Genomic DNA, 24,534 nt, shown 5'->3' on the forward strand with positions numbered 1-24,534 from the left:
TGATAGAAAATTGTTTGATAAACATGGATGTTTTTTAATGGAAAGATTATATAGTCAATCAAAATGAATAAATACAACTGTGAAATAAAGTAATTGTGTTCTTCTTTTTGGTATGTTTTGTGTAATGAATATGTAACCCATTGATTTATTCCAGAAGATAGAGAAATAGAGGTCCAGATGGAGGTTTATTATTTTTTGTGTTCTTGTACTTCCCCTCTTTTCTCTCTGACCTATAGTTCTCCATAGAGGGGGTCCCTTTTCCAGGAGGCTGCATGAAGTTGCTGCAGGGGCCTGCGTCACGCCCTGGCATGATTCTCTTTATACACAAGTACCAATGCCAATATCTATATTCAGTTTTATGGAGATATGCACAATTTATTCCAGTGAATTTAATAGAAAATACAAATTGAATACAGATTGAGAGATGGAACATAAAGAAGGCAAATAAATTGTCACTTTCTTTTAAGTTAACAGCAAAATACATTTATATATTTTACAATATACTGACAAAATGTAAACAATTACAAAAATATTTATTGGCTGCAATTTTATTGTCATACTTAATGGATCTTACTATCTAAAACACACATATTTAGTTAACAAACAGTTCGTTGTATGTTGCTGATGAGTCGCCAAGTTGATAATCCAGTCCACGTAACACATCTGCCTTAAAGTGCTGTAAAACAATCAAAGAAAATAAAATCCTCTGTTAATAGCAATACCATTGTGATTTGAACTAGAAGTTCAATCCAGGAGCATATTTCTCTGTAACAGTCAGTAGTGTACAAGGTGTCTTTCAATTGCATGAACCAAAGTCAAAACATCATCCTAACTTACAATATTCAGTTCCAACTTTTGGCCAGCACCAAGAACCTAACACACCGTTATTTTATTCAGATCACATTTTTAGGTTTTTATAAATAATTAAAGTATGAGTCAATTTCAGATAGACTCTGCTGCCCATAGTTTGGTCATAGGTAGGCTTTCCTGTTTTCAGATTCCATTTGCTGTTTATACCGGTGACAAAAGACACTCAATTGATGGATGGAATGCTGAACAAATCAAAATATTCACCCCCAGTCAAGAGATCTGGGTTAAATCCATCATTCTTTTGCTCACCATGCCACCCCAGTTTAGACCTGGCCATATGCAAATCAGCCTTGACCCTGTGCCTCATGGGAACAGTTCAGCCCAAACTTCCAAGCCAGTTTCTCCCTGGACCAGAAACCAGCATCCTAGGACCGATTTCGGGCTTGCTCACTTTGCCACTTGATTAAAGGTAGCCTGGCTGATGAGGGCTGTTAGCCTGAAACTGGTCCCAGGATGCTTGTTTCCGGTCCAGGGAAGACATGGCTTGGCAATTCCGGCTGGACTGTTGCCATGAGGCACAGGGTCAAGACTGATTTGCATATTGCTGTGTCTGAGTGTTTGAAAAGGTTTCAGCACTCCGTCCATCATTTCCTTGTGTTTGCTTTGTTCGCCCTAAGTTGGCAGGGTATGACCAGATGTGGGTCCCTTGCTCACTTTGCCACTGGATTCAAGCTAGCCTGACTGATGAGGGCTGTTAGCCTGAAACCGGTCCCAGGATGCTTGTTTCCGGTCCAGGGAAGACATGGCTTGACAATTCGGGCTGGACTGTTCTCATGAGGCACAGGGTGAAGACTGATTTGCATATAGCTGTGTCTGAACTGGGGTGGCAAAGTGAGCTGAAGAATGATGATGGATTCAACCCAGATCTGTGACTGGGGGTGAGTGTTTGAAAGGTTTCAGCACTCCGTCCATCATTTCCTTGTGTTTGCTTTGTTCGCCTTAAGTTGGCAGGGTATGTCCAGATGTGGCTCTCTTTCTCACTTTGCCACTGGATTCAAGCTAGACTGGCTGATGAGGGCTGTTAGCCCGAAACCGGTCCCAGGATGCTTGTTTCCGGTCCAGGGAAGACATGGCTTGGCAATTCGGGCTGGACTGTTCTCATGAGGTACAGGGTCAAGACTGATTTGCATATAGCGGTGTCTGAACTGGGGTGGCAAAGTGAGCTAAAGAATGATGATGGATTCAACCCAGATCTGTGACTGGGGGTGAGTGTTTGAAAAGTTTCAGCCCTCTGTCCATCATTTCCTTGTGTTTGCTTTGTTTATACCAGTGGGGTTTTCCAGTCTCTGTTCCAAGACTTGTAAAAATCTGTGGTTATCGGTGTTTTCACTTTTGCAACGTAAAAAATGAGGACTGTATTTCCCCAGTGCTTACAACAAAATTTGCTTTTAATACTCTTTACTTTGTGCACTGTTATTGTATCATAAAAGTATATTTTGTATGAGGTTCCTCAGAGCTTGGTCTTAACTATTTACAAATGCTTTGTTTTAATTTTAACTAAACACTATCTTAAGTTTTGAACAGCTCCATCCTCTCTGACCCTCTCAATGTGAGAAGCAGATAAGCTCCCTCCACAGAAGACGCATGAATGATAAAATGAATGAAATGAAAGGAAAATTGGGTTTATAAAGCACTCTGCTACCCGAGGGTGTCTAGGCGCTATAGCTCCTGGAGGACCAGGTAAGATGTGAAACGGGTCGGATGTGAGACAGTTTGGGGCTTTTAGATGTTAAAGAGCCACGTTTTTATGGCTTTGCGATGCGACGATGGGCTGGGCTAATGCTTCAGGAGTGCCTTGTGACCAAGAAATCTTGATTTTAAATCAAATTGTACATAAAGTCAAACTGTAACTCATAGTGGTTTTAAATGAAGAGTAGGAAATCAACATTTTAGTTTGAAAACCCAGTTCAGAGGTTTCCCAAACACCCAAACCTGCTGTTCTTGGGAGTTTCTCTAAGAGTTGTCGAGGCCCCTGCATTGTAGTCCAGATCTTGTTTTTTGTTGATGTCTGATCAGCTTTGCAACAGGTTTGTCTATATATTGCAATTAGTTGTACTGAGTTATTTACAGAATGCAGTACATCACTTTATTGAGCCTAGTCCATCAAATGTGCCCTGTCCCCCAATATAAAAACATGTGTACATTATTACCGGGACAGTTGACACACTTCCTGACTTGCACAGTACATACCTGCTCATACATACTCTTGTTCAGTCCTGCAAACAACGACACCTGTGTCAACCTATGAGAGCAGTGGTAATCCTCTGGCTCAGGCCATGGGCACAAGGGGAATGGTATTTCAAGGTGCACCCATCTGCACAGAAACCCAAAGTAGACAACAACGAGCATTTACAATGCAATGGTCCCGGCATTGTTAAAGTTAGAGCTATTGGCATTGCTCATGACATTATTTTTGTTTATGTTTTTGTTTTTAAAACATTTAAAGAAACGGCATTGTTATTTACAATGTCAATAGCTTAATCACTCTCAAATGCGATACCTATTGCATTTGCACCCACACACAGAGCCACACACACAAAGCCACCCACACACACAGAGCCACTCACACAGAGCCACTCACATAGAGCAACCCACACACAAATAGAGCCACCCACAGAGCCACCTACACACACACACACGCAGTAGCCCCACTGACCTATTTACATTATGTGCACTTAATACAATACAATTCGTATTTGATGTTAGGGCCGTTCCGGTGCGCAGTCACGGAGGTGAGAGAGAGGGAGTACAGCCACCGCTCTGTACCTTTGCAGACTCCTGTCTGCTGAGGATAAAAAAAATGCTCCGTTCCCAGTCCCGCCGCGCACAAAATGGCCGCGCACAAAATGGCGGCGCACAAAATGGCCCGAACCGTCCGATGTAAAAAAAAAAAACCACAAACACGCCCACCACGTGTAAAAGGGGCAGGGAGTACAAAAAAGAGAAAGATGCGAAAAAACACGCCTCCGAATCCGAAAAAGACGGGGCTTGTTTAGAGAGACAAAGCTCTTCTCCAATGGCTGACCAGCATTTAAGAGGCCAGCCAATGGAGAAGAGGGGAGAAGAGGGGCGGGTTCAAGCCCCTCTTCTGAAAAACGTTAAATCTCGTGAGCGAGACTGCGCAAGCGCAGCCTTCGCTAGCCGAGACCTAATAAAGGACCCATTTAATCTGCTACTGTTATGCCCCGCCTCTGACCAGACCCCGACTCTGCCTTTTCTCTTGTCATGAGCTACGACCAGCCTCTTCCCGATATGCACAGAGTTCTGTGGCCTCTTTCCATGTCATTCCCAACCTCCACTTACTCTCTACCTATTCAACGTATGGTCTCTTCTCCTCTGAGGCAGTATAAGAGCAGACCATTGAAAGAACTATCACTAATGACGCTGGTCAATCAAGAAAATACTTGCTTAAAATCAGTATCCTAAAACGTATACTCCTCTTGGGCACTACACTGTACTTGTCTCTGTTCAATCGGACGGCATCACCACACTAGGATTCTAACCAAGCGACAGCCAGAACCTACTTTATATACACGCCCTGTCTTGACAAAAGTACTCCTCGCCTGAAGAGTCCAAGGCACTTCCAGGACCCATGTCTGCCCAATTCACCCCTCTCTGCCCAATATACTCCCAGCAAACCACTCTCTTCCCAATATAATTCCAGCAACCCCGATCAGCACAATATATTCCAAGCAACCCCCTTTGCCGAACATACTCCCAGCAACCCCCTCTCCCCACTATACTCCCAGCAAACATCCTGATTTACCTACAGCAACCATGGCCGGAAACTATAGGCTACTCGCTGCGCATGCGCAAAGTGTTTTAAACACCATCTGTCTCCTGTGCAGGGGAGACGCCGCTGTATCCCATCGGAGTCGGAACCAACCTTCCCAGCCAATGAGGAGAAAGGACTGATAGACATGGAAGAAAAACACCCCTGAGTGAACACGATTGACTGCGAGTCTGTCCAATCCCTGCGCGGAGCATATCAATGAGAGGAGGCGGAGGGCGGGACGTCGTCATTCGGCACGTGAGTCTGGCGTTAGTAGGGACTGGTGAGCGGGTCGAGAGGAGAGGATGGCAGTTGGTTATATTATGAGTGAATTCGAACTCTATTCTGGACTCCTTCCAGTATTATTTGTAAGTTATAAATATAATAACCTCAATAAACACTTTGGGAACTTGCCAGCCAATCAGAATATTCCCTTTGCCAGCTATATTTAACTTTACAGGTCCACAGAGGGTTTCCTGCAGCCAATGTCCCTCCTGTGTGATGTGGGCCCAGAGGAGCACAGCAGGGATGTTAAAGAGCCACGTTTTTATGGCTTTGCGATGCGACGATGGGCTGGGCTAATGCTTCAGGAGTGCCTTGTGACCAAGAAATCTTGATTTTAAATCAAATTGTACATAAAGTCAAACTGTAACTCATAGTGGTTTTAAATGAAGACTAGGAAATCAACATTTTAGTTTGAAAACCCAGTTCAGATGTTTCCCAAACACCCAAACCTGCTGTTCTTGGGAGTTTCTCTAAGAGTTGTCGAGGCCCCTGCATTGTAGTCCAGATCTTGTTTTTTGTTGATGTCTGATCAGCTTTGCAACAGGTTTGTCTATATATTGCAATTAGTTGTACTGAGTTATTTACAGAATGCAGTACATCACTTTATTGAGCCTAGTCCATCAAATGTTCCCTGTCCCCCAATATAAAAACATGTGTACATTATTACCGGGACAGTTGACACACTTCCTGACTTGCACAGTACATACCTGCTCATACATACTCTTGTTCAGTCCTGCAAACAACGACACCTGTGTCAACCTGTGTAAACCTGTGTAAATCTGAACAGCCTGTCATCTGAAAGTTTGGGTAAAAAACATGAGAGCCAGCAGTTCACACATGGCTGATCGAGCACCTCCCCTTACATTTGGTGAGAGGGATCAGCTAAAGAAAAGAAGAAACACAAAAGCTTTTCTAATTTTTATCGGGTTACTGGGCTTCCCCTCTGCCAAAAGTAAGGTGGAAGAGTCCAGTCAGCTGTGTGAGACCCAGAAGGTGCTACAGAAGAGGACGATGCCACGTTCCAGGAGGGTGGGGCTGTTTTTCACCCAAATATTCAGGTGAGAGATTTCGCATGCTCCCACAGCACTTCCTATTTTTTGTTGGTATGGATGGGGAATACTAATAGCCTTATTGAGCGCATCTGCAGGGCAGTAACGGCTGTTAATTACTCTCCTTTGTTTTGCACCGTCACCTGCAGCTTGGGCCCATACCTACAGAGAGGGCAATAAGCATTTGTTTTTTTGTGCTAAAGTGTCCCATTAGTTCGTCAGCATATCTAACTAAACTTGTTAACCTCTTCAACCCAGTTTTTTTAAAATAAACTGATAAACTACTACACATGCCTTTTATAGCCCCTTGCTAACTCCTTTATCTGACCGCTTCTTCATTCTTCACTTTTTGTTTAACTTTTCTCATTAAATAACTTTTCTTATGCTATTATACAGTGACCGGGACAGATTTATATAAGTATATAATAATTAGATCTATTACTTATACTATGTATCAGTTATGCAATAACTTAGACAATTTAACCTACTACATGTCAACATGTTATGCAAATATGATGAACTCTTCATTTAAATAGCTGGCAATATGTGTCAGTGACGTGAGTTTGCATAGAGTATGGCAGAACGTGATGGCGTTTACTGTTATTTTATACAATATGAAAGGGAGAAGGTATGACAGTGATTTCAATTGGCATGTTTTACAGAGGTTTACCCGAGAAACTGCATATTACTTCTTTTACTGAGAAATCTTTTATCTCGAGTTCACAGAAAAACAGACTTACATCAGGTCAGTGTCATCTTTCAGAATATGATTTTTGACAGATTTGAAATATGACTAGGTCTTGCTCTCGCTTGCCCCCGTGCTTGACAGCGTTATATATTTAGCTCACTTTGACTTGACTATAAAATTGGGAGAAAGCAATGTTGCTTCAGGAGAAGAAGCAGGCGCCATGTCTGATGTGACGTCACACAGCTCCACTGCGGGATGTATCAGCAGCTGTAGAGGAGCGTGGTATTTCATGACATTTCAACACCTTACATTACAGATTGATTCAGATGAACATGTTGGTGACCAGGAGGACATGGAGTACATCTCTCGTCCTTCTCTTGAAAGAACACAGGGACAGTTTTTCAACACCACCACTGGCACAAGGCCCACCAGAGACACTGACCACGAGAGATGGATGAAAAAGAAAAACACTTTAAACAGCACATACCAAATCCCCTACATGTTCAGGAGGCAGTAGTGCATCAAAGTACTTTTCCTGTGTTCAATCTGTGAGGTCTCCAACAAGGTGTTAGTGCAATGTGCCAACCTGTGGCAGCGCCACCCAGTTTGCCACTGCAGACTGTGCAAAGTGTGCCATTTGCACCAAGATGCCACGCCAAACACCTTCTTAACTTTCTACTCACACACATGACTCCCCAACACATATTCAAGGTAGGAGTTTTCGTAAGAAAATAAACGGATGCAGTTTGCCACCTTCGATACAATTGTGACCAGTGACAAACCAGGCTTGAGCCTAGAAACCTCGGGGTTATTTACAAGCCCATAGCGCCGCCGGTGCATCACTTTTTGTTGCGCAACGGTGGCGCATTTCTGCTGCCCCATATTTACAAGGACATGAAAGCCACCCTGCGTGGCTTTTCCTGTCCTTGTAAATAGGGCCCCTTTACACGCAGCACTTTGCGTGAAAGGAGCGTTCCATGGGTGTTGCTGTGGGTCTTCCCACGCAACACCCATGGAACCGGACACATTTCCATAATCGTAAACCTGGAAATGCGTCTGGATGCTATGCCTCCGCAGGGGAGGCGTAGGGAGGCACAACGACGAGAAATGTATTCGTTTCTCCTTGTTATTTTCCTCTTTCTTTGCGTGCTGCATTTTGCAGCACACATAGAACGAGGAAATCACCTCTTGTGATTGTTTAATGTATTAATTTATCCTATTTTTATCCTCTTTCTATGCGTGCTGCATTCTGCACAGGGCCGGACTGGTCGTAGTGGGCACCTTGCATTTCTCCTATGGGCCGCCAGGGTGGGGGCCGGTTTTGGGCCTCTGTGGGGCCGATTTTGTTACAGGGCTGTTTTTGCAGCATAGCTGCAATATCGGCCCCTGTAACAAAATCGGCCGAAACCGGCCCTGGCAAACAGCTCGGCCGCACCCCAACCCCCCGGAGGGGCGGCCGAGCACTTTGCCAGGGCCTGTTTTGTTACCCAGTCCGGCTCTGATTATGCAGCACACATAAAACGAGGAAATCACCTCTTGTAATTGTTTATGTGCAGGAAGGTGTCTTTTCCTCCACATAAACAATAGCTGAAAAAAATGCAGTTTTTCAACTTCTATGTGTGCTGCATTAAGCAGCACACATAGAAGTTTAAAAACGCCATTTCAGATAGTTTATGTGCAGGAAGGGACACTTTCCTGCACATAATCAATCATCCCCATGATGCAGGCATCCTTACACCATGGTGCAAGGGTGCCTGCGTTGGGGCATGGCAGCTAAATGTGCACCAGCGCAGGGGAGAGCAAAGGGATCCATCATATCTTGTAGATATGACGCATTCCTGTGCTTTGGAATTAACGCAGCACGACACAGCCAAATGGCTTGTTGCACCGCGCTACGTTAATTCTTTGTAAATAAGGCCCCTCATATCTGCTGGGTCAAATGAAGTTGCAACATCCATAAGATTAGGCACAAAAGACACAGCAGCTCCCGTAAAGCAACAAAAGCTCAGCAGCATGAGTAACCTGGCACGTACTACTATCCTGAAAAGAGTTGTGGGACAAAACATGTACTTGAGGCAAGAGGTACTGCCAGCACACCAAGCTAGTGTAGTAGAAGGGAATTTGGAAGTGATCCAATCACATGTCATTCCAGTCTCAGCAAGTCATTTTAGTCAGATATATATAAGTGGTGGTATGGAGAAATAAGAATATTCAATGTCATAGCAGTGATAATATTGAGAGTGGACCTCCTGAAGTACTCCTTTGAAGAAAACAGCAGGAGGTCCCTGCTGGCAAACCTTCAGTCTGCATTGGTTGGCATCTAAGCTGTACCACAATTTTACAAATGCGTAGCTTTAGTAGGGGATGCCAATCGGGTGGATCCTTATACCATAGGCATATTATCCGGTGGTCAAAATGTATATTACATGGTCATAATGACAAGAAGGCAAGATGGTCGAGGGGTAAGGAGCTGATCCGCACAGCTCCCAAGGCACTTTGCCATCCAGTCCAGCCACTCTGCAAAAATCACTCCTTTATTACTACTGAAGTGACCCTCAGTTGAACGATGTACATCATAGGCACTGGTAGAACACAGTATTTTGGTCAATCCCTGCTCCAGCGGGTCCATTGACGAGGCCCCCTAGTGGCCTATGTAAGTCTTTGAGAACACTGCACATTCATTTGGCTGCATCTGGGTTGGATTCTTGAGGTGAATAAACAGCTGGACTGCCTCACAGAACCTATACCTGCAGCTTCCTCTGCCCCACTGACCACCTAGCCAGTCTAAGTCAAGGTAGGACTACTAGTTGGGGAGAGGCCAATGACGCTGGCGCTTGCCCAGGCTACAAGTATAAGGTCAGAAGTGGGGTGCCAGAGGAATGTGAAGCTGGCGGAGAAGATACGTTACAAGGGAGATGAAGGAATGGGAAGAGGATTGGCAAACCATCATTCACTGCGGAATCTGAGCACATACGTTCATTGGAAGTGGCTATATTAGAGCTCCTTATATAAACATATGCACAGTTCCCTAGAGCAAGTTGTGAACAACCAAAAATGTGAGGGTGGCCAAGGACATGCCTTGAGCCCTTTGCTCAGTGCCCTACAGGCCCTGGGGAATGTAGAGTGGGTGAAAGGCATGACTGAAGGCCTTGCTTCTTCCCCTGAGCCTTGTGGGACTGGTTCAAGACTGATGTGTGCAAGATGTAGTGGCAGAGCATGTCCAAAAGGCTCGTCTGCACGGTGAGCACACCAGAACGGTCTCAGGGTGTGCCATGGATGTCGATTCACCAAAATGTCAGGGATAGCAGAAATCACATCCCACACCATTTTCAATGGTGTAACAAAACTTGAGGGTCCCCCCTGCACTCCGGAGCGCTCAGGCCGGGCACTGTACTGAGGGCCCCCCCCCCCCCCCCCCCCCGGAGCTCAGCCCGCCACTGACAATTTTATCTCTGTATCAAAGGAACTGGAATCACAGACCCTAGTGATGCCACATGAATTTGAGCTTGTAATAATAATTGATGTCATTGAAGCAGAGTGTATAACTCAAAAACACATGGATACATCACAGGGAGATTCACAAAAGATTTCAAAAGAAAACAATAGTGGTCTTGCTCTCTGGTATTAATACATGCGAACCATAAGTTGAACATGAACTATGTTATTGGCTTGATTTACTCCTAATCGCCGTTAAATTTTTTTACTTTATGATCAGCATAGAGCTGGCTGGTCTATTCAAGCACTTAATTAGGTGTGGCCTAGAGTCAACTTTAACTGTTTTGCGACCCTCATGTGATAAAAATAAATCTTAAATAAAAGAAACACACATATATACATACTGTGTATACAGAGAGGGCTTTTGGCCCGATGTCTACATCCATTGGTCCATTTGACAGTCATTCACATTTTGCTGCTGGCCCCTGCAGCGCATGGCATGGAGCAATGGGTCAACCCACTTCATTCATTTGCTGCTTTGCACTCTGGACCATTTGGCCTGATCACATATACACATCTGCCAATGTTTTTTTCTTACCATTCTATATCCTTTTAATCATTTACATGTGTTTAATTTATATCTTCAAGTTCAGTAATTCACAGCCAATAGTATCTTTTCTTCCAAGTAATAAGAATCCCAATTCACTTTGATGTGCATTAAAACTAAAACGTGTTTCTATACCTGTTTTCAGCACGGATTTCTGCTAGGAAGGACCCGTGCTGTTCTATTAAAATTGTATGCAATTGTTATTGTTTTTTAATTTAGAATTGGTATTGCAAGCGTTTGACACTAGGTCTGAGTGGTGTGTTTTTATTCTTGTTTGTTTGTAGCATATCCTTGCAATAATAAAAAAAAAAATTCCCACCAACTTTCCAAGGCCAGAGTTAATGGATTTGCCAATGCTTGGTTTTCATGCAGTCACAACAATGAAGCATGGCAACAAGTTGTAAAAAAAATAATATTTTTTAATTTGTTGCATTTTATAAGAGTGGTGCACTGGTGATTGCATGTATTTTACCGTCTGTGTGCTAGGCAATGCTTATGTGAGTTAGATAGATGTATGCCATTTGAATGCAAAGATCTTATTGCTGTAGATCAGGTTGGGGTTTGTTAGATAGTCATGCAATCATTATATTGGGCATCCTGTCACTCAACAAACCCTGGATGTCAGTCATCTAGTAAATGTACAAGTGAGGGCTCCTACTCAGTGGTGGCTGGCATAGATCGGGGGTAGTGGGCGAGGGGTTGTCAAAAAATAAAAATAAACTTACCTCATCACCGCGTCTCTCCTCTGTCATCTCTCCGCATCCGGCGGGAACGCAAGCAGGAAGCACACAGGCTCCCCTAAGCCAATCACGATGCTGCTGTCAGCAGGGGAGGACCTGATCTGGCATTTCGGGCTCGGCTGTTCCCATGAGGAATAGGGTTAAGACTGATTTGCATATGGCTGGGTCTGAACTGGAGTTACGAAGTGAGTAAAAGAACAATGGATTAAACCCAGATCTGTGACTAGGGGTGAGTGGTTGAAAAGTTTCAGAGCTCCGTCCATCATCTTGTTGTGTTTGGTGTGTTAGGAGCTCCATTGAAAACAATTGAGTGCTCCTGGCTTCTAATGGCAGGTAGAAGCCAGGAGCTCCAACCTTCTAATGTTTGTTCACAGCTGTTGCTGTGAACAAAAGGACTCACGGAGCCCGAGTGGATCTCAATCCCCTCAGGCTCCGTGAGGCCTTTGTTTTACAAATGAAAACCTTCTGCCCTCTAGGGGTGGAATTTTCTAATAGACAGCGGGCTCTGAGGCTATATTAGTTAGCTGATGTTTAGAATGAACCTTAATTCAAGAAACAGTGCAGACCCGCACAGATAAAAATGTTATACCAGCAGGAGAATCTCAAGACTCAAGATGTGCTGTTAAAAAAAAAAAAGTATATTCTGCGGTGGATTCAAAAAACAGAATGACACGAGGAGGTGGAGAATGGCTAAAAACAGGAATCCGTGGGTAATTATCATGGCACCAGTTCCACCGCACAGATCTTCGACAATAGAAAAAGGCATCTTCCAACATTTGCAGAATGCATTTTATTAAGAAAAAGGTTGATGGATATGCACATTAGAGTTTGAAAGCCTGAAAGTCAGGATTACTTTGCTAAAAAGGGCTGATGGGAAGTATGAACATATGCATGGAAGGGATTTACTTCTTAGTGTATTCACTACTCTCCTCTATAAAGCATAAAAGTACAAGGAAGGATGATTTGTATTTTTATTATGTTCAACCAATACACATCCATTTCCTCCCATAAAAGCAGAAGAGCTACTGTACCATTGTCATTGTTTCCTCCCTTCTGGAAACTTCTAATAGGGCCTAAATGGTGAGAAGCATAATTTTACCTGCTAAAAGGTTCCCTGCATTAAGTAATTTTAAAGACATTGCATCTCAATGCAGCCTATTCATTGTCTTTGTTTATCCTTGTCAAATGGTGTGTGGGAGGAAGATGGAGGGGCGGATCTAAATAATATCTTCACAGATTAGTGGGAAATTTGTTCTCTGAGGGGCAGATTTATCAAGGACTTGCATTGACTGTGCGTCACGCACGGTGACGCAAGGGCAACGCCAGCCCTTTGGAGAGATTTACTATGTGCGTGGCATAGTAAATATGGAGCAATGCAAGGCACAGCAAGTCGCTGCCTTGCAATATCGTGCCCTGGTAAGGCGTTCCACGGGTGTAGCATGTGTGATCTCACCATTACACCAATTTTTCTTAGCTCATTGACAGATGTACTAACACTAGTAAACATGGGAATGCTTCAAAATGGTACCCCTTCCCAGGGGATGTATAACCAGAAGAAATATGTTTATTTATCCTTGTTTTTTCCCTCTTTTTACATGTGCATTTTTTTGCAGCAGACATAGAAAGAGGAAACGCCTCAGAGGATTGTTTTTGTGCAGGAACGATTGCCTTACAACCGTGGTACAAGGGTGCCTGCATTGGCACTTGGCAGCCACAAGTGCGCAGTACAGAGGGAGAGCAGGAATCCGCCATATCTTAGCAGATATGGCGCATTCCTGTCCTCTCCATTTGACGCAGAGCGCCAAATATTAGCAAATCTGCCCCTGAGTGTTTGTGAGCCCAAGGGAAATCCAACCTAGATTTATTTAAACCAAACTGACAGATCTGGACCCAACTGAGAACTGGAACATGTATTTTTTAGGGGGTTTGACACCCCAAACACTTGGCTTAAAGCTACATCTCTGATCTAACTCATAAAAAATAATTTTAAATCAAGGGATGGGAGAGGTGTGGAGCAGCGGCCAGGGCGGCCGAGTCTAGACAGAGTGCGGGGCTCATAGTTAGATCCCCAGCGCCGGCGGCAGATCAGCTCAACATTATGCGACTCTGGGCAACAGCTCACATAATCTACCCGATGGCCCCCAGCGCCTTGAGACCATTGTAGATGATTTGTTTGTGCTTTACAAATACTGGATTATTATTAAGGGAGATTCCTGTCACAGAGAATTATCCTCGAATTGTGAATCTGGTATACAGTGAAGTAATTATCCATGTTTTCTATACTAGTGCCCGGTGCTTTTTTCAACTACAAACTAACTGGAAGCTTTTACTCAGACAACTAATATTGTTAAAAAAAGGGAAAAAAAGAAAAATATAAACAGAACTGTTCAGTTTTTGCCCGTTTGTGCCTGTTTCTGCACTTGTGTGCCCTGCTTCTCCTGTGCCAGGACTAAAGACATATCGCATAAGTGACTCATGGGAAGGTGAAATGAAAACATGGGATGTATATGTTCCTTGCCTGTACTTTGCAATCCTTGTACCTCCACTGTTCAAGCAGGACAACATGAATGTTCAAGCAGGATATCATGAACTTCAATTAATTGAAATGCCAGGCATAGCAGAAGGGACGTGAGGCACCATTTGACCCCTGACTACAGGACAGGGTTAACCTTTAGTCCCACTCTCTGTCCCTCAATACCCTGCAATAGGCTGGTTGGGGATGAGGGCATAGAGTGGAAACATCAGAATGTAAACAGTGCTCTCTGCACCCTAAATATCTTATTGTCTTCTGCTGCTTTCATGACAATGGAGTCAGTCCAGAGGTAGCAAGGGATGAGTCCGGTGTAGCAGTTGCTACCCCTACTTGACTTCCATGCATAACATGCGAGTTGACATGCTTTATTTATTTTCAAATTAGAGGGTATAAATGGAACCAGTAATATTTTTGTAAGTCTGTTATTTAAACACTGCTCATGGACAGGCACTCTCAAAATCAAACTGGGTAGGGCTCTATAGTCAGTGGCCTTTGACAGAGCCTTATCATGTATCCCATGGGGCTCTTGGAGGGCTGGACTGCACAGCACCACCCCTAGTATCGTCCAGCCATATTTCCGGGTGTTTGTGAAGGAGAACCTGCACTTGGGAAAATCTGTTTGCCATTAAAGGGAGAGATTTGCAAATTAAAGCCTAACCAAACTAAAGATCCATTCAAAATGCAAATGAGGAGAACACCTCTGAAGGAAGGCACGCTGTGAGAAATTGAGTTGTTGGTTGATGAGGGTGTGAACCACTAGAGCCTCTAAATTAACCTGTGCTTAACTCTGGTAGCTTGGCACAAAAGAAGTCAGGCTTAACTTAGAGGCAAAGTGTCAAGCATTTACGCAGCACACAAACAGAAATGAAGTGAAATTATAACACATGAAAAATCCCAAACCAATTTAAGAGCACAGAATAAAAAGGAACGAATGATTTGATACCAAAATGGCAACAATCCAATTAGTAGAATGCAGCTATGCAATTTTAAAGATTTAGGTTGATATAGTGCTTAAAAGCAAAATGCATCAACTGTAGTTATCTGGTTGTGCCGGCCAGGAACAAAGTCGCAAGTTCAGGCCAACCATGATGAAGCCGCATGTAAGCTAGTCCCGCTGAGAAATGTACCTTAAAGACTGAGCAGCAGTCCAGAGAAGCAATGCAAGGTCCACTTCAAAACTATGTCACACAGAGGTGGTTTCAATGAGCTGCGAGGCCTGAAATGTGGGCTTACATCAAGGTTGCATCACACAGCAGAAGTTGCGATGGACTGTCCGGGCTTAGGTCGAGGCTGTGCCTGCTGCGCTGGTTCGGTTGAGAAGCTTTGAGGACCGCATCGAGGATGCATCGCGCAGTGGCACTTCCGATGGGCTGTGCAGGCTGCGATGTGGACTTGCTTCAGGGCTGTGCCACATTGTGTTGGTTCTGATAAGACCACAGCTGGGCTGGCAGAGCACAGTTAGCCCCACTTCCAAGGGTCCAGGACTGGAGGGGCACCACTTGGGGGTTGGGACTCACAGCAGGCAGAATCCAAGTGCAGGGTTCAAGATACTTGGAATCTTTTCTTTCCCTGAAACTCTGAACAGGAGGCCAGCCAACTAGCCCTTGGAGTAAGTGGTGGTTCTGGGTTCAAAATGCTAGGCCCAGTACTTCTCACTCGGACAGCAGGGCAGCATAGCAGCAATGTAGCAGGGCAGCAGAGCAATCCTTCTTGCAGCAGAGCAGAGCAAGCATATCAGTCCTTCTTCTAAGTCTCCCACAGGCCCAGAAGTGTACTGAAGAGTTGGGTGTGAGGGTCCACTATTTACACGTTGTGCCCACTTTGAAGTGGGAGAAGCTTCTGGAGTCCTCCCCTACAGAGGTTTCTGGAATATTCTACCTCTTTGCCCTGGTCCCAGCTTGTCAGGTGGCACAAAAGACTAGTGTGAACCCCTTTGTGAGTTTCTGAGGCAGACTCTTTATGATGTGCAAGTGTGGTAGGTCACAGTTCCGCCCCCCTAACAAGTCAGATATGGTCCATCCTGCCAACACCAATTACTCCTTTTTCTCATTGTCAGGGAGTGATACACAAAGACCAACTACCAGCTACACCTAGTCATGTGACCCAGGAAACAGGCTGCAGGTACCAAATGGTTAGGACAAGAAAATGCCAACTTTCTAAAGGTAAGAAAAACCACAAAGAATGCCAATACTGATACACATTCAAACATCAAATTTATACCAGGGGCCAGAAGACCAAACAGTCTGGTCTGATTTCTTTTTGATTTTCTTGTTTTTCTTTCAAGTATTTTTTATCATTTCATACTTTCATTCTGATGAAAGCTCCTTTTTTATCAAAAATGTCAATATATATAAATACAATGATTAACATACACTGAAGACACCACTACATTTAACAAAGAATAACACACAAATGTGGCAAATGTACAGTACAGATCACAAAGCAATTATAAACAAACACAATACATTTGTAGCTCTGGTTCTACAAATGTATTGTGTGTGTTTATAATTATAAACAAGAGTCCGCCCACCATCCTAATCAGGCCCTATGTATCATGATTCCCTAGAAATGATGCTATGGATCACAAGGAACTTTTACGTTAAGGGTTCAAGATGGTCGCCACCACTTGCACGGCTTGTCATAGTCTTGTGGCTCTATCGGACATGAAGTCCTTCTGGCCTTCACTCCTGTTTAATCTAATGCATACCTCAGAGGCGCAAAGCCATTTTCGAAGCAAGTCTGGCACTCTGTACACCCTGACAGCCTCTTCTGCTCTTAGAGACTCTTATATTCAAGAAGTCCCCTGTGTTCATGGAACCACCTGTCTGCAAGTCCATTTGTGCAGGACCGGTGAGAATAAATCTATTAATTGAGCTACCAATAAAGTTAGTGCAAGTAAATTATCTAAATTATATATAAATCTAATTTCATGTTGTAATCCGGTGTTTTGCAAATAGCAGTACAAGACAGGCTGCACAAAACATACAGTAAACATAGATACCGATCAGCTATTTACAGGACTGGCTTTAGTGCAGTGCGATCGGTGCGGCCGCACTGGGCGCTGACCTGGAGGGGTCACTGACCAGGGCGTCAGGGGGTTGTTTGGGGTATTACACCCGCCTAATAAATGTATTTTCAGATTAATAGTTGGGTACAGGTGGTTTCAGTCGAATACGGAGAGGTGCCTTTTGGATTTCACATGGGATTTTTGCATAAACACACAGACAAAAACGCACACATACTCTCTCTCTCATCTGTGTTCTCAAAGCCCTAAAATGTTTTATTTTACAAAATGTTGTGTTTCTTTTATTATTTACTTCTATTAACCAGTATTCCTCTCCCTTCCCACTGCCTCTTAAGCCCCTCTCAAGCGCCCTGCTTGTCATTTTGTGTATCATATAATGTATTTTAACATTATATGCCAACGTTTTGGTCAGGACATCTGTTGCTCAGCACCCCCAATCTTACTGGCCAAGCTACGCCCCTGGGCACTGGGGGAAGGGGGTACTGTGCTTAGCAATAACTTACGATTTATAAGCACCTGCTGCAGAGTTCCTTGTGCGTCCAGCTTTCAGGCAGCAACAAATACCTCAAGATAACTCTTGTGATCAATGATCCTGCTAGAGCAAGAGATCAGAGTTAATTATAGTGGCAGTTTTGACTCACCACAAAGTAGCCCTGAGGGTTAATATGCCTGCCGCAAAGAACAGATCTGCATTTTATATGCATAGGTGAGTGGATTAGTAAAGCCAGCCTTTATGAGCACTTTAAAACAAATGAAATGTATGTGAGAGAGGGACTATGGAAAGATGAGGGGCACTTTTGCTGGGTGGTAGTGAGGGAATCCGAGATAGAAGTCATGGGCGGGAGAGCCAAAAAAGATTGTTGCACCCGGTGCCACCAATGCTAAAACCGGGCCTGGCTATATACGTTAATCGCATATTAAACTATTGTTGAACACTTATACACATCCCACACAATGAGGATGCTGGAGAAAGTTCATATAATTTAATTCAGTCAAGTGATGAATTGTCAACAATAGATGGAGTATTCACACTCATTCAATAGATTTCGACTGACAATTGAGTGAGATAAGTGAGCAAAAGCATGCAAAATGAAGTCTAGTCCGCTCTATATCTACTTTCAATTAGCATAACGGTTGCCATATTGCATGGAGTAGCAATCATAGCATCTTATTGCACAACTCAATGGCAATATCATGTTATAGTAAAAAGCCTCAATTAAAAATACATATAGAACTAAAAGCAACAATATGTACTCAAGCAACTGGCTCAAACAAACAAAAAAATAATCAATAAATACCACCATAATTAAGCTAAACAAAAACAAGGTTGCAGGGAGTCAGTCAAAAATGATCTAACTTAAAATCTAAGAGTATAACAGACAGGATGTGAAATACTCAATCAGTATTTCACTAGACACAATAAAACATAGATGTTCTAAACAGTTATCCTCAAATACAGATAATTAAATCCGGGTACGTAGAATCACATCTATTGTCACCAGTTCTACTTAAAGGAGAAAATTGATCATAGACCTGTCGGGTATATCTGACTAGCAACATGCGTTGCCAGATATAGAGATGCAGACACTCTTTGCTTCTAGCTAGCTATAGAAATGAGCATGTTGAAAACACACTTCTATTCTAGTGTTAACGGATTCCACCAATACCCTTGATATTTACTCGTAGGTAAATAGAAGAATACCAATGCTTGCCTCTCTGTAACACAACAACACAAAGCCATTTCACTGTAGCATTCAAATCACACTTAACAGCGTCCATCTGCAAAATCCATTTGTTTTCTTTAAACAAGAGAAATTTACCAACACTGATTCCCCTCTTGGAAGCGAGTACAAAGTTAATTACAAACATGAACATTTCAGTTTCCTTATACTGGTTGCAAGAAGGGATCAAATATTGATAAACGTCTTGGAAAATAAATTGATTTGGAAATTGGGCACTGTTGAGTGTGGCAAGTCTTGGTCATGGATGTTAGTTGAATACATCTACCCTGAAAATTAATTTGTTTTTCAACATGCTTGTCTCTGTAACTAGCAAGGAGCAAAGAGTGTCTGCATCTCTATGTCTATTTATGCATTTTTTTTGTAGGGCGAACATTACCCAAAGATGTTAGAGCTCTTAACAATATGAAAAAGGGCTTGATTTGGACTTAGGCAGAGAGGATTCTTCATTGCAACAGTGAAGGAGTACCCTCTCGGCCAAAGAGAAGTTCTGTCTCATTTAGAGTCAGGCAGAATTTGAGTATGTAAATAGCACAGACTACACCGTATCTGCCACCTATAAACACCTTCGATAGTCCAACGGAGTAAGCTAGAGGTTTGGCCATGTGTTTGTCTGCCCTGTTTAGAATGAGCAGCCACCTGGCCAGTTTCACTGTCCATCACTGCCAGGTAAAACCGGGCTTTAAAAGGCAGTGAGATTGGCAAAATGACCCCCGTGCCATGGGAAAAATCTGTCATGGTGAGAGGATCATTATTTATTTTATTTTCAAAAACAAAATCCCACATTGGTGTATAGCTTTTGATAATAAAAGAACATTGAAAGCGTGACATATGGTTCCACAATGTTGACGGAGCCATTAATCAAACTTTCAAAGCATTTACAGAAACCACCATTTTGCCAGTTCTTGTAAATGTAAGAGATGTCTGCTGGGCCGGTGGACACCTCAATATTTGGTGGGAGGGTACTCCCTCAGGGTGACGGAGAACTTTACTTCTTGAAACTGACAGATAAATTCCTGTCTGCCAATCTCTAAATCTGGTCCCTATTTTGTTACATACAGCCTGCTTACAAGTTGAGGCGTTATTTATTGCTCCTAATCAATAATGATACCCTGGGGTACGTTATTTATCGGGTGCAATAAATACACCTATTATGAGTTTATGGGGAATAACATCAGGATTTTGGTGTTTAGCATACAAAAATCTGCATGATACGGTAAATACAGTATGTTTTCCCTGTTAAATTTCAGCAGGTTTGACTTTGTAATTCCGTCTTGTGAACAAAGAGAGGTTTATATAAAGCCCATAGTATTCAAAGTTACAAAGTAGCAGGTTGTCTAGCAATGGCCGCTGCAATTCAGAAATAGCTGACAGGTCTATGCTCAATTGCCTCAACTGATTAAGACTGGCGACAATGGATGCAACACTCCATACCAAGATTCAGGGGCATATGTTCAAGGAAATGGCACAGCGCGGCAGCAAACTTTGCAGCCCTGCGTCATTTAAAAAACGCAGAGATGCATCGTATTTGCAAAAATACGGAGTGCCAGTATGTTTTCCATTGCACCGGCGCTAAAAATAGCTGCCTAGTGACAACACAGACACCCTTGTGCCATAGTGCAAGGGTGTCCCTTCCTGCACATAGCCAACACAAGATGATGGACAGAGTGCTCAAACTTTTCAACCACTCACCCCGGGCAAGAGATTTGGGTTTAATCCATCATTCTTTTGCTCACTATGGCACTCCAGTTTGGAACCAGCTATATGCAAATCAATCTTGACTCTGCTTCTGCATGGTGTTAGTTTTTAGCGCTGCCTCACATTTACACATCCTTGTAAATCTGGGCAGCGTCAAAAAGCAATGGGTGCTGCTGTGGACTGCATGCCCCTTTCACGCAGATACCTGCATTAAGTTGCTTTGTAAATATGGTGCAGGGCATTGCGCCACCGGAACGTCAAAAAAAGTGTCGTCCCAGTGGTGCAATCTACTTGTACATATGCCCCCTAGTATGCTGTATTATAGGATATTTGGTGAGACTATGTATGAGTGTTTTATTGTGGCTAGTGGTCTACAAATTGAGTATTTTATGTCTGCTTATACCCTTAGATCTTTGAATTATATGATTTTTAACTGCTGTTTGTTTTTCAAAACATAATAAAGCAACATATTGTAATTTACTCAATGGGGAGAGGATGTGGCCTAATGGCTAGGGCGGTCGACCTCAAATCTGGGGAACCGCGTTCGAGTCTTGGCAACGACGCTCAACATCCTGTGATTCTGGGCAACTCACTTAATCTCCCCGTGCCTCACAAAAATGAATGTGTCCTTGTGTAACGCAACTGGCGCTCATGTAAAGCGCTCTGATACCGGATACCTTCGGGTCAAGTTTGCGCTATATAAAACTCGCCAAAAATATAAATATATCCACATGACTGTGTTTTTGTTTAGATCAGTCACAGCTGGATTTATTGATTTATTTCTTTTCTTTTTTTCAGCCAGATTCTTGATTATTGGTTGTTGATTTAAGTTTTTTATGTTCTTTTTAATTGAGAGTTTGTTTATAATATGACATTGACATTGGGTTGTGCAATACGACACTATGATAAACATAGTATTGCTCCATCTAATATGGTGACTGTTATTCTAGTTCAGAGTCGAAATAGTGCAGCCTAGACTACGTAATTGCTAGTTTATCACATGCACCTATGTCGGTTGGCATCAATCTAAGGACCAAGAATCCGCCCTTTGTTGGCAACTCATCATTTGATTGGACCAAATTATATGAACTTTCTGTTGCATCCTCATTTTCTATCAGATATGAGATGTATAAGCATCCTATGATGTTTTTAATATGTGTTTGACATATGTAGGCAATATGTTTACGGTTAGTTTTAGGCAGCCTGTCTTGTATTGCTTTTTGCAAAACAAATGATTACAAAATGAAATGAAAAGTATATTTATATATGACAATTCACTTGCACTATATTTATTGGTATTCTCATCTACCCTTAATTTTTTCATTATAGTAGGCTGTGTAGTAAAAAAGCTTTCACATATAGTTATTTTAGAACGAGACCCCACCCCCCAGGGGTGCGCTTCTTTGTTAATGTGCCAGTGGTCCAGCCACTGGGGGTAGATTAGGTAATCCCTTTTCGTTTCTGGATTGTTGTGAAGGACCGGCCTCTGGGTTGGAGTTTTCACCTTGGCCACTGTCACTCCTAGTGTTTGGGTGACAAACACATTACCCTTAATCCCAAGGGATGTCATTGTACACAGTAGTTGGATAAGGTGACATGCTGGAAGTCAGAAGTAGCCCTCCTGCTGAGAACAGTGTATGGTGAATATTAGTACTAGATACGCAGGCCTGCCTTCTTAGAGTCATTGCTATGGTCATGTGCCAACACTGCCGCGCCCCTGCAAAGGATAATGTATAGTAGCCTGTAATGAATTGCTAAACATCACTTTTCAAAGTTCATCAAAGTTCATCAAATCATGTCTGTGAACTCCCCCCTGACAGGGGGCACGCAGCTTCCTCTCAAGACATCTGTCTTCCTTTACGGTTCATGTGGAAGTTGCAGTTGAGGTACACATACAAGATCTGTTTGATTAGTTTGGAACAAACACCTTGTTGTTATTTTTTTTTTTTAAACCTTGTTGTTATTTGAGTGTATTGTTGCAGATACAGCAGATTGAAGATATGATTAACTTGACTTTTCACGCTGAATCTTGTCAATTAACTTGCAAGCCCTGAAAACATGCAAATGTGCTGTCTTAACTGACTCAGCGAAAGAATATAGAAAGATATAAAGAAACATTACAAGAATTATTACTGTTTGTTATTAGTCACTTGTCAGTATAGTTATTCATGTATACATACTATATATATATATATATATATATATTATAGTTGTTGTATTGGTATACGTAAAAAAATTAGAAAATGTAAACATAGATTATAATTAATATTTTTTTAACTACTTTTATATTGTATCTGTGTATACAAATATACACACATTCATATATATGTGTGTTTTTGTTTAAATAAGTTTGCATTTATATATATGTTTAAATAATGTTATATGTTAAAATATTAAATGTTTACTGTTTTTAACTATATATATATTAAAAAATGATATTATTGTGTATATGTTTTTGATATTAGTGTTGAACAATATATTTGTTTCTATATTTTTGTACTTACCATTATATGTATAGAAAAACAATATTTTTGTGATCGATATTTTAGGCACAATATTTCTGTATCATGATATTTTTTATTTCGATATTGTGTAAGTAATCCATTATGGTGAAAGGAGGAGATATCATCATACCAGTCCAGACCACCCTGTATAATCTATTGAAGGAAAAGAGACAAGTCCCTGATCACTGGAAGCATGTAATCATCAGCCCCCCTCTGAAAAAGCCCTACTTAGATCCTGATAAGGCAAAGAATTACAGGCCTATATCTCTTCTCCCAAGTGTCAGTAACTTTATAGAGAAACTTATCAATGGTTATTTGACCATTTTTTGGGAAACTCATAACCTTCTTCATTAGACCCAAACCAGTTTCTGTCCTGGGTATAGTACTGAGACAGCTCTCTTACTGGCCATGGAAGACCTCAGGGAAACATTAGATCAAGGTGGCTTATCTCTGCTCGTCCTTCTTGATTTATGCACAGCCTTCGACACTGTATCCCACTCTATCCTACGATATAGGCTGGAGGCACTAGGAATCACTGGCTATGCATTAAAATTGCTGACCTTTCTGAATAAAAGAATATTTCAGATTATGGAAGGACCCAGCTGTCGGAGATCCATTAGCTCATGTGTGGAGTACCCTAGGGCTAAACTCTGAGCTGCACAATTTTTACCATGTATCTGTGTCCCTTCGCTGATATCATTAGCTCAGCTAGTTTTACTATGGTGGTAAATGCCAACGACACTCAGATCTTTGTATCTTTGGCACCTAACATCGCCAAGCTGCAGCAAATCTGTCCACCTGCTTGGAACAAATGGATGACTACCAGTTGCCTTAAACTAAACAGCCACAACAAAGAGGTCATGGTGGTTGGGAACAGCCCCTCCCTCTGGGACCATCTTACCTGGCCCTCATCCCTGGGTGACCGTCCTTCCCCGAAAGCGGAAGTCAAGAGCCTGGTAGTTTTCCTGAATAAATACCTTACCATGGTCTCACTGGTCAAGAAGGTGGCAGGAACCTGTTTCAGTCTTCTAAGAGCTCTCAGGAAGAAGATCAGATGGCTCTCCTTGGAAACCCATAGAGTGGTGATACAAGGTCTCATTAGATTATGGCAACTCACTCTACCTCGGCAGTCCTGTGTATGTTGCCAGGAGGCTACAGGTTATTCAGAATGCTGCAGCCACAGTCCTGCTGAGCCTTCCAAGAACGTAGTCTGCACATTTGGACCTGGTCGGTCTTCATTGGCTACCAGTAAGGTAAAGAATCAATTTTAATACACTCTGCATTCGACATAAAGTAAAATATGCCCAGAGACCACATATGCTTAATTACCCCAAATGATTGCTGCCCGCCGTCCGTTCTGCGGAATATATGTCTCAATCTACCCGACAGTATTTTACATCTACTTAATAGCTCCCTCAGCAGCGGCACTTGCCCCACTGCCTTCAAGGAAGCTATCCTTGTACCTTTACTAAAAAAACCTGGCGCCGATATTACGGAGCCATCTAACTATCGCCCCATCTCCCTTCTCCCCTATTTTTCTAAACTCATGGAGGCCCATGTCACTCGCTGCCTGTCCGGGTTTATCGAAT

General features: G+C 42.6%; 1 protein-coding gene across 1 annotated transcript in view; it reads right to left on the reverse strand.

The window, feature by feature from the left end:
* Positions 1-577: 577 nt before the first annotated feature.
* NMS (neuromedin S) overlaps positions 578-24,534 on the reverse strand; it is a 367,775-nt gene continuing 343,818 nt past the window's right edge. Inside the window, exon 9 of the mRNA XM_085623803.1 lies at positions 578-676. The gene's annotated coding sequence lies outside the window, so the exon portion shown is untranslated. The remainder of the gene's footprint in view (positions 677-24,534) is intronic.

The sequence above is a fragment of the Triturus cristatus genome, chromosome 8 (genome assembly GCF_964204655.1).
Source record: "Triturus cristatus chromosome 8, aTriCri1.1, whole genome shotgun sequence".
In the NCBI taxonomy this organism is placed as follows: domain Eukaryota; kingdom Metazoa; phylum Chordata; class Amphibia; order Caudata; family Salamandridae; genus Triturus; species Triturus cristatus.